Source organism: Triticum dicoccoides, chromosome 6A, assembly GCF_002162155.2.
Source record: "Triticum dicoccoides isolate Atlit2015 ecotype Zavitan chromosome 6A, WEW_v2.0, whole genome shotgun sequence".
Classification (NCBI taxonomy): domain Eukaryota; kingdom Viridiplantae; phylum Streptophyta; class Magnoliopsida; order Poales; family Poaceae; genus Triticum; species Triticum dicoccoides.
Window position 1 is genome coordinate 591,495,381 of NC_041390.1, and position 8,512 is coordinate 591,503,892.

Consider the following 8,512-nt stretch of genomic DNA (forward strand, 5'->3'; position numbering starts at 1 on the left):
TCTTAGCCGTGTGCGGTGCCCCCCTCCACCATAATCCTCGATAATATTGTAGTGGTGCTTAGGCGAAGCCCTGCGATGATAGAACATCAAGATTGTCACCATGCCGTCGTGCTGACGGAACTCTTCCCCGACATTCTGCTGGATCAGAGTCCGGGGATCGTCATCGAGCTGAACGTGTGCTAGAACTCGGAGGTGCTGTAGTTTTGGTGCTTGATCGGTCGGGCCGTGAAGACATACGACTACATCAACCGCGTTGTTATAACGCTTCCGCTTTTGTTCTACGAGGGTACATGGACAACACTCTCCCCTCTCGTTGCTATGCATCACCATGATCTTGCGTGTGCATAGGAAAATTTTAAAATTACTACGTTCCCCAACAGTGGCATCCGAGCCAGGTTTTATGCGTTGATGTTATATGCACGAGTAGAACACAAGTGAGTTGTGGGCTATATAAGTCATACTGCTTAACAACATGTCATACTTTGGTTCAGCGGTATTGTTGGATGAAGCGGCCTAGACCGACATTACGCGTACGCTTACGCGAGACTGGTTCTACCGACGTGGTTTGCACACAGGTGGCTGGCGGGTGTCAGTTTCTCCAACTTTAGTTGAACCGAGTGTGGCTACGCCCGGTCCTTGCAAAGGTTAAAACAGCACCAACTTGACAAACTATCGTTGTGGTGTTGATGCGTAGGTAAGAACGGTTCTTGCTAAGCCCGTAGCAGCCACGTAAAAACTTGCAACAACAAAGTAGAGGACGTCTAACTTGTTTTTGCATGGCATGTTGTGATGTGATATGGTCAAGACATGATGCTAAATTTTATTGTATGAGATGATCATGTTTTGTAACCGAGTTATCGGCAACTGGAAGGAGCCATATGGTTGTCGCTTTATTGTATGCAATGCAATCACCCTGTAATGCTTTACTTTATCACTAAGCGGTAGCGATAGTCGTAGAAGCATAAGACTGGCGAGACGACAACGATGCTGCGATGGAGATCAAGGTGTCGCGCTGGTGACAATGGTGATCATAACGGTGCTTCGGAGATGGAGATCACAAGCACAAGATGATGATGGCCATATCATATCACTTATATTGATTGCATGTGATGTTTATCTTTTATGCATCTTATCTTGCTTTGATTGACGGTAGCATTATAAGATGATCTCTCATTAAATTTCAAGATAAAAGTGTTCTCCCTAAGTATGCACCATTGCCAAAGTTCGTCGTGCCCAGACTGATGAAGCCATGTACCTAGGGTAGGGTCATGGACCTGTCCCAACTGCCCTACCCAAGGACATCTCTAGAAGAAATCACCTTTCAATCGACTTGGAGGTGTTCCACTCGACAGACTCGAAGACACTCGACCAAGACCAAACCACTCGACGGCCAGGAAACCTAAAGGCACTCTGCATGCTAACGGTTGGTTATTAAGTAGCCTTTATGGTCATCATAGCACTTTATTAGGGGCATTACCAGTAACACCCGACCTTAATGTATTTAAAACCCTGCATAACTGAGGGCCGGAGGGGTCCGGCGAACTCTATATAAGCCACCCCCCTCCTCAGTGAAAAGGGTTTGCACCCCCGTAATTCATACACGCATAATCCAGTCGACTGCCTCCGGGCTCCGAGACGTAGGGCTATTACTTCCTCCGAGAAGGGCCTGAACTCGTAAACCTCGCATGCTTACAACTTCTCCATAGCTAAGATCTTGCCTCTCCATACCTACCCCCCTACATTACTGTCAGACTTAGAACCACGACAGTTGGCGCCCACCTTGGGGCAGGTGTTTTAGTGATTTTTTGTAGGAGTTGTGATCTTTTCCGATCCAAATCATCATGGTTTCTGGCGGAGTTTTGGTGGAGGGCCGCGAGATCCGTCTCGGCGTGCTCACGTTCATCGCCGACGACTCCGCTTGGCTTCAGGAGGCTCCGCTCGACGTGGACGCACTTCCCGCCCGCGGGGCAACGCACTTTAGCGCGTGTGTCCGCGGCGTTCTCTTGCGGCAACCGTCGACCCCCTACCGGTCGGCTCCTGTGTTGTCCTTCCTCCCTGTTTCCCGCCAGCGCAAGCGCTTCGGTCGGTCGAGACTTCAACGGTGGGTGAGACACGCGGTGGCACGCCAGTCGGCCACCCCTCAAGTCGCGGCGATCGAGCCCGACGAATCCTTCTACGGCATGTTCGATCTGTCGACTGGCTCCGCAGAGACTGCATCCGAGTGCGACAGCAGTGATCCAGCGGCGGATGTTCTGATGGTCGATGGATCGCCCAGTCCTCCCGGTTTTCCCTGCACCAACGGAGGTGCGGGTGGAGGCGACCCGTCGCGTCCCCATGAGGAATATCTTCCCAAGCCTCTCACGTCGCTGCAAAGAGAAGAACTTCGTCGCTGGAACATGGATGCACTGCACACTCCTATCATTGGAGAAACCCCCGAGGCTCGTGCCTTGGAGGACGCGCGCCTGGCAAACTTGGCCGAGCGCAGTCGACTAGAGAACCTCCAGCGAGCACTCGACGAGCATGCGCGACAACGGGTTCCAGAATCCAGTCGACCTCAGCTCTTTCCGCCCCCGCAGGTATATCGAACTCCGATTCAGAATTTAGCAGCTGCAGCCCGTATAGCAGAGTCGATTCAGCCTTCCCAGTCGGAGGCTGGCAGAGGCTTGCTGCAGATCAGAGCGTTACTCCAGGCAGCAGGAGACCAGAATTCCACTGTTTCTCAATCACGAAACAGGATTCACAACAGATCCGTTGCTGCAGACATAGTCCAGTCGGCTCATAGCCCAAGATCTCCCCCGAGGCGTGAGGGACATGGGGACCAGCGTAATCAGTACGGGAACCATGAGCAATATGATCACCGATTCGATCGTGACGATCGACGTCGAGTGCCCACCCCTCCCCTGAGGAGCGGGTCGTATGCGCCTCGACAGCAGGATGACAGGCGCCCTCGTAGTGTTGGGCGAAGGATTCCAGTCGACTCCAGGGAGCCAGGCTTTGATGCGAGATCCATTCTCGTTCAAGGTTTGGTCGACAGGAACAGAGCTCACCGAGAAGGTCACGACAGAGATGCACCTACCAGCAGCAGAGCACATGTTTCGGGGCCAGAGTGCTTTAGTAGAGCCATCAGGGCCGCTGTGATTCCTCCCAACTTCAGGTTGGCGACTGGAGTCAGTAAGTTCACTGGTGAGTCCAAGCCCGATACTTGGTTTGAAGACTACCGAGTGGCCGTCCAGATTGGTGGCAGCAATGATGAAGTGGCCATGAAGCACCTGCCTCTCATGTTGGAGGGCTCGGCTAGAGCGTGGCTGAACCAGTTAGCACCCAGCAGCATTTACACTTGGAAAGATCTCGCCCGAGTGTTTGTCACCACATTTGAAGGAACATGCAAGTGACCGGCAGGGCTGACGGAACTGCGGTCTTGCGTGCAGAAGCCGAATGAAACTTTGAGGGATTACATCCAGAGATGGATCACGTTACATCACACGGTAGAGAATGTGCCTGACCACCAAGCAGTCTATGCCTTCAAAGAAGGCGTCAAGTACAGAGAACTGAATCTGAAATTCGGTCGGACCGGAGATATGTCTCTGAATCGGATGATGGAGATTGCCACCAAGTACGCTAATGGTGAAGATGAGGATTAACTCAGGAGTGGCAAGCTCAAGTCAGTCGCTCAAGAAACCGGAGGAAATTCCAATCGGAAACAGAAGCGAAAAGCCAAGCCAGCTGCTCCTGGGGAAGCCTTGGCTGTAACCCAAGGAAAGTTTAAAGGGAAACCCAAAGGACCTTGGAACCCCAAGAAAGTTAAAGACCAGGACGGAAATGATGTGTTGGATTTGTCATGTCTCGTCCACACTAAGAAAGATGAAGAGGGTAATTTCATTTACCCAAAACATACCACTCGATAGTGTCGACTCTTGATCCAGCAGTTCCAGGGCAAGTAGCCCAAATATAAGGAAAAGGAGTCGGACAAAGTTGAGGACAAGGAAGATAGTGACGATGGATACCCCCAGGTCAATTCCACCCTGATGATTTTTGCTGATGTTGAAAGCAAAAGTCGACTGAAAGTTATCAACCAAGAGGTGAATATGGTTGCTCCGGCGACACCCAGTTATCTGAAGTGGTCTCAGACTGCCATAACATTCGACCGGTCCGATCACCCAACGCACATCGCCACCCCTGGGAGGCAAGCTTTGGTGGTCGACCCAGTTGTTGAAGGCACTCGACTGACCAAAGTCTTGATGGATGGTGGCAGTGGTTTGAACATATTATATGCTGAGACATTGAAAGGGATGGGCATTCCGATGTCCAACTCAGTACCAGCAACATGAGTTTCCATGGAGTCATTCCTGGGAAGAAGGCTGAATCACTCGGCCAGATTGCTCTTGATGTGGTTTTTGGTGATTCCAAGAATTACCGCAAAGAAAAGTTGACGTTTGAAGTTGTAGACTTCCAGAGTGCCTATCACGCTATTTTGGGCCGGCCGGCTTATGCATGCTTCATGGCCCGACCATGTTATGCGTATCTCAAATTGAAGATGCCTGGCCCCAAAGGTGTGATCACTATTACGGGCAATTGGAAGAAAGCGGAAGAATGTTTTCAGAAAGGTTCAAAGATCACTGATGCTCAGATGGCAGTGGTGGAGCTGCAGGAATACCAGAAGACTACAGACCCGAGTGATTTGTTGCGAGCCAAGAAGCCCGCTACAGAATCAGCTTTTCAGTCGTCTGGCAAAATGAAGATAGCTCACATCCACCCGACCGATCACAGCGCTGCTCCAACTCATATCTCAACAACACTCGACTCCAAATAGGAAGAAGCGCTCATCCAGTTCCTCCGTGAGAACTGGGACATTTTTGCATGGAAGCCTTCTGACATGCCGGGTGTTCCCAAGGAGCTGGCTGAGCACCGCCTAAGAGTCGACTCAAAAGTAAAACCTGTCAAGGAACATCTCCGACGGTCCGCCGTCCAGAAGAGGAAGGCTATTGGCGAGGAGGTGGCTCGGCTCTTAGCAGCAGAGCTCATCCGAGAAATCTACCACTCCGAGTGGCTCGCCAACGTTGTCATGGTCCCCAAGAAGGACAAGTCACTTCGCATGTGCATTGACTTTAAACATATCAATCGGGCCTGCCCGAAAGATCATTTTCCTCTCCCCCGCATCGATCAGATAGTCGACTCGACTGCGGGACGTGAGCAACTATCTTTTTTAGACGCCTATTCCGGGTACCATCAGATCCGTCTGTATGGACCTGACGAGATCAAAACAGCCTTCATCACTCCATTCGGGTGCTTCTGTTATGTTACCATGCCGTTCGGCCTCAAGAATGCCGGAGCCACATTCATGAGGATGATTCAGAAGTGTTTGCTCACTCAAATCAGTCGGAATGTGGAAGCATACATGGATGACATTGTGGTCAAGTCACGGAAGGGTTCCGACCTGCTGGCTGACCTTGCTGAAACCTTTGCCAACCTCAGGAGGTATGATATCAAGCTTAATCCCTCAAAGTGCGCATTCAGAGTTCCTAGCGGAAAATTACTCGGTTTTCTCGTTTCCAAACGGGGAATCGACGCCAATCCAAAAAAATCGGTACTATACTTCGAATGAAAAGTCCTGTGCGAGTGCACGACGTCCAGAAGCTTACTGGTTGCTTGGCCGCTTTAAGTTGATTCATATCTCGTCTCGATGAAAAGGCATTGCCTCTTTACCGATTGATGAAGAAGTCCGACAAGTTCGAGTGGACTCCCGAAGCTGATGCAGCGTTTGTAGAGCTAAAAGCTCTGCTCTCCACCCAGCCGGTGCTTGCTGCTCCAATCAGCAAGGAGCCTTTGCTGCTTTACATCGCAGCCACGGGACAAGTCGTCAGTATGGTACTTACGGTCGAGCGGGAAGAAGAAGGAAAAGCCTTCAAAGTTCAGCGCCCAGTATATTATATTTCTGAAGTTTTGACCCCGTCGAAGCAAAGATATCCTCATTATCAGAAGCTTGTATATGGGATTTATATGACCACAAAGAAAGTTGCTCACTACTTCTCTGATCATTCCATTGCAGTCGTCAGCGACGCTCCATTGTCAGAGATCCTGCATAACAGAGATGCAACTGGTCGAGTGGCAAAATGGGTGATTGAACTCCTTCCTCTAGATATCAAGTTCAAGGCAAAGAAAGATATCAAGTCCCAGGCAATAGCAGATTTCATCGCCGAGTGGATTGAACAGCAACTGCCGACTCAGGTTCACTCGGAGCATTGGACCATGTTCTTTGACGGTTCCAAAATGCTGAATGGTTCCAGTGCCGGGGTGGTGTTGGTCTCCCCCCGAGGAGATAAGCTCAGATATGTTCTTCAAATCCACTTTGATTCCTCCAATAATGAGGTAGAATATGAAGCACTTTTATATGGGTTGTGCATGGCCATTTCACTCGGCGTCCGTCGCCTCATGGTCTATGGTGACTCAGATTTGGTGGTTAATCAGGTGATGAAGGAGTGGGACGTCAGAAGTCCAGCCATGACTGGTTATTGCAATGCAGTGAGAAAGCTAGAGAAGAAATTCGAGGGGTTAGAACTTCATCACATACCCCGACTGAAAAATTAAGCAGCTGATGATTTGGCAAAAATAGGTTCCAAAAGAGAAGCATTCCCAACAATGTGTTTTTGGAACACATCCACGCACCATCAGTTCAGGAGGATCCCTTCACTGAAGAGGCCCCGCAGCCGAAAAGCGCCACGGATCCGACTAAAGTTGAAGTTCCAGCTGTGGTCGACCTGATCATGGAAGTCTTGGTCATCACTCCCGACTGGACAATACCGTACATCGCGTACATCCTAAGGAAAGAACTCCCAGAAGACGAAGAAGAGGCTCGACAGATCGTCCATCGATCCAAGGCCTTTACAGTCATAAAGGGACAGTTATATAGAGAAAGCGTGACTGGAGTCAGTCAGAAGTGTATTACACCAGAAGAAGGTCAGATGATCCTTGATGATATCCACTCGGGGACCTGTGGTCATCATGTGTCCTCTCGGACCATTGTGGCTAAAGCATACCGAGCGGGATTCTACTGGACAAGAGCGAATGAAATGGCGAAAGAGATAGTCGACAAATGTGAAGGATGTCAGTATTACTCCAGTATGTCGCACAAGCCCGCGTCAGCCTTGAAAACCATTCCACTCATCTGGCCCTTCGCTGTTTGGGGGCTGGACATGGTTGGACCACTGAAAACGGGCAGGAGCGGCTTCACTCATGTGCTAGTAGCAGTCGACAAGTTCACCAAATGGATTGAAGCTAAGCCTATCAAGAATCTTGATGCTTGCACTGCTATCAGTTTCATCAGAGAGTTGATATTCAGATATGGAGTTCCGCACAACATCATCACTGACAATGGGTCAAACTTCGATTCCGACAAATTCAGGGCCTTTTGCGCCTCTCAGGGCACACGATTCGACTATGCTTCGGTCGCTCACCCTCAGTCGAATGGACAGGCGGAAAGAGCAAACGGCCTAATTCTCAAAAGACTGAAACCTCAATTGATGCACGATCTCAAGCACGCAGCAGGTGCATGGGTCGACGAGCTTCCATCAGTTATTTGGGGATTGAGGACGACCCCGAACCGATCGACCGGAAGAACCCCATTCTTTCTGGTCTACGGAGCCGAAGCAGTCTTGCCGAGTGACATGCTTCACAACGCCCCTCGAGTCGAGCTCTACTCTGAAGAAGAAGCAGAACAAGCCCGGCAGGACGCAGTCGACCTCCTGGAAGAAGAAAGAGAAATGGCCATGATCCGATCGACCATCTGTCAGCAAGACTTGCGTTGATTCCATGCCAGAAATGTGAAGAGTCGAGCCTTCCAAGAAGGAGACTTAGTCCTCTGAGTGGATCAGCAGAAACCACACAAACTCGCTCCTACTTGGGAAGGGCCCTTCATAGTCACCAGAGTCCTCCACAATGGAGCGTATCACCTCTATAATGTCGATCACCAGATTGATGAGCCACGAGCCTGGAATGCGGAGCTACTCCGCCCCTTCTATACTTGAATTCTCACTCGGATGAGATGTAATAAGAAAAAACTCCTGTAGTTTATTTATCAAAGACAAGAGCGTTATAATTTTCCCAGTGATTGTTATTGTTTTTGTTTGCGTAAGAAATCCCCCAGTGGGTGGCTTAGCTATGAATCTGCTTCGCCTAAGTTTGTAAAAATAATTTCCTACCGAGTGGTGAGCCAGCCTCCCACTCGGGGGCTTAGCTGCGAACCCGTTTTGCCTAAGTATTTAAAAATCCTACCGAGTGGAGAGCAATCCTCCCACTCGGGGGCTTAGCTGCAGTCCAGTACTCGCCTAAGTTTTCTCACTCGAAGACTTAGATGCAGTCCGGCACTCGCCTAAGTTTGAAAAAATCTTACCGAGTGGAGAGCAATCCTCCCACTCGGGGGCTTAGCTGCAGTCTAGTACTCGCCTAAGTTCTCTCACTCGGAGACTTAGCTACAGTCCGGCACTCGCCTAAGTTTGAAAAAATCCTACCGAGTGGA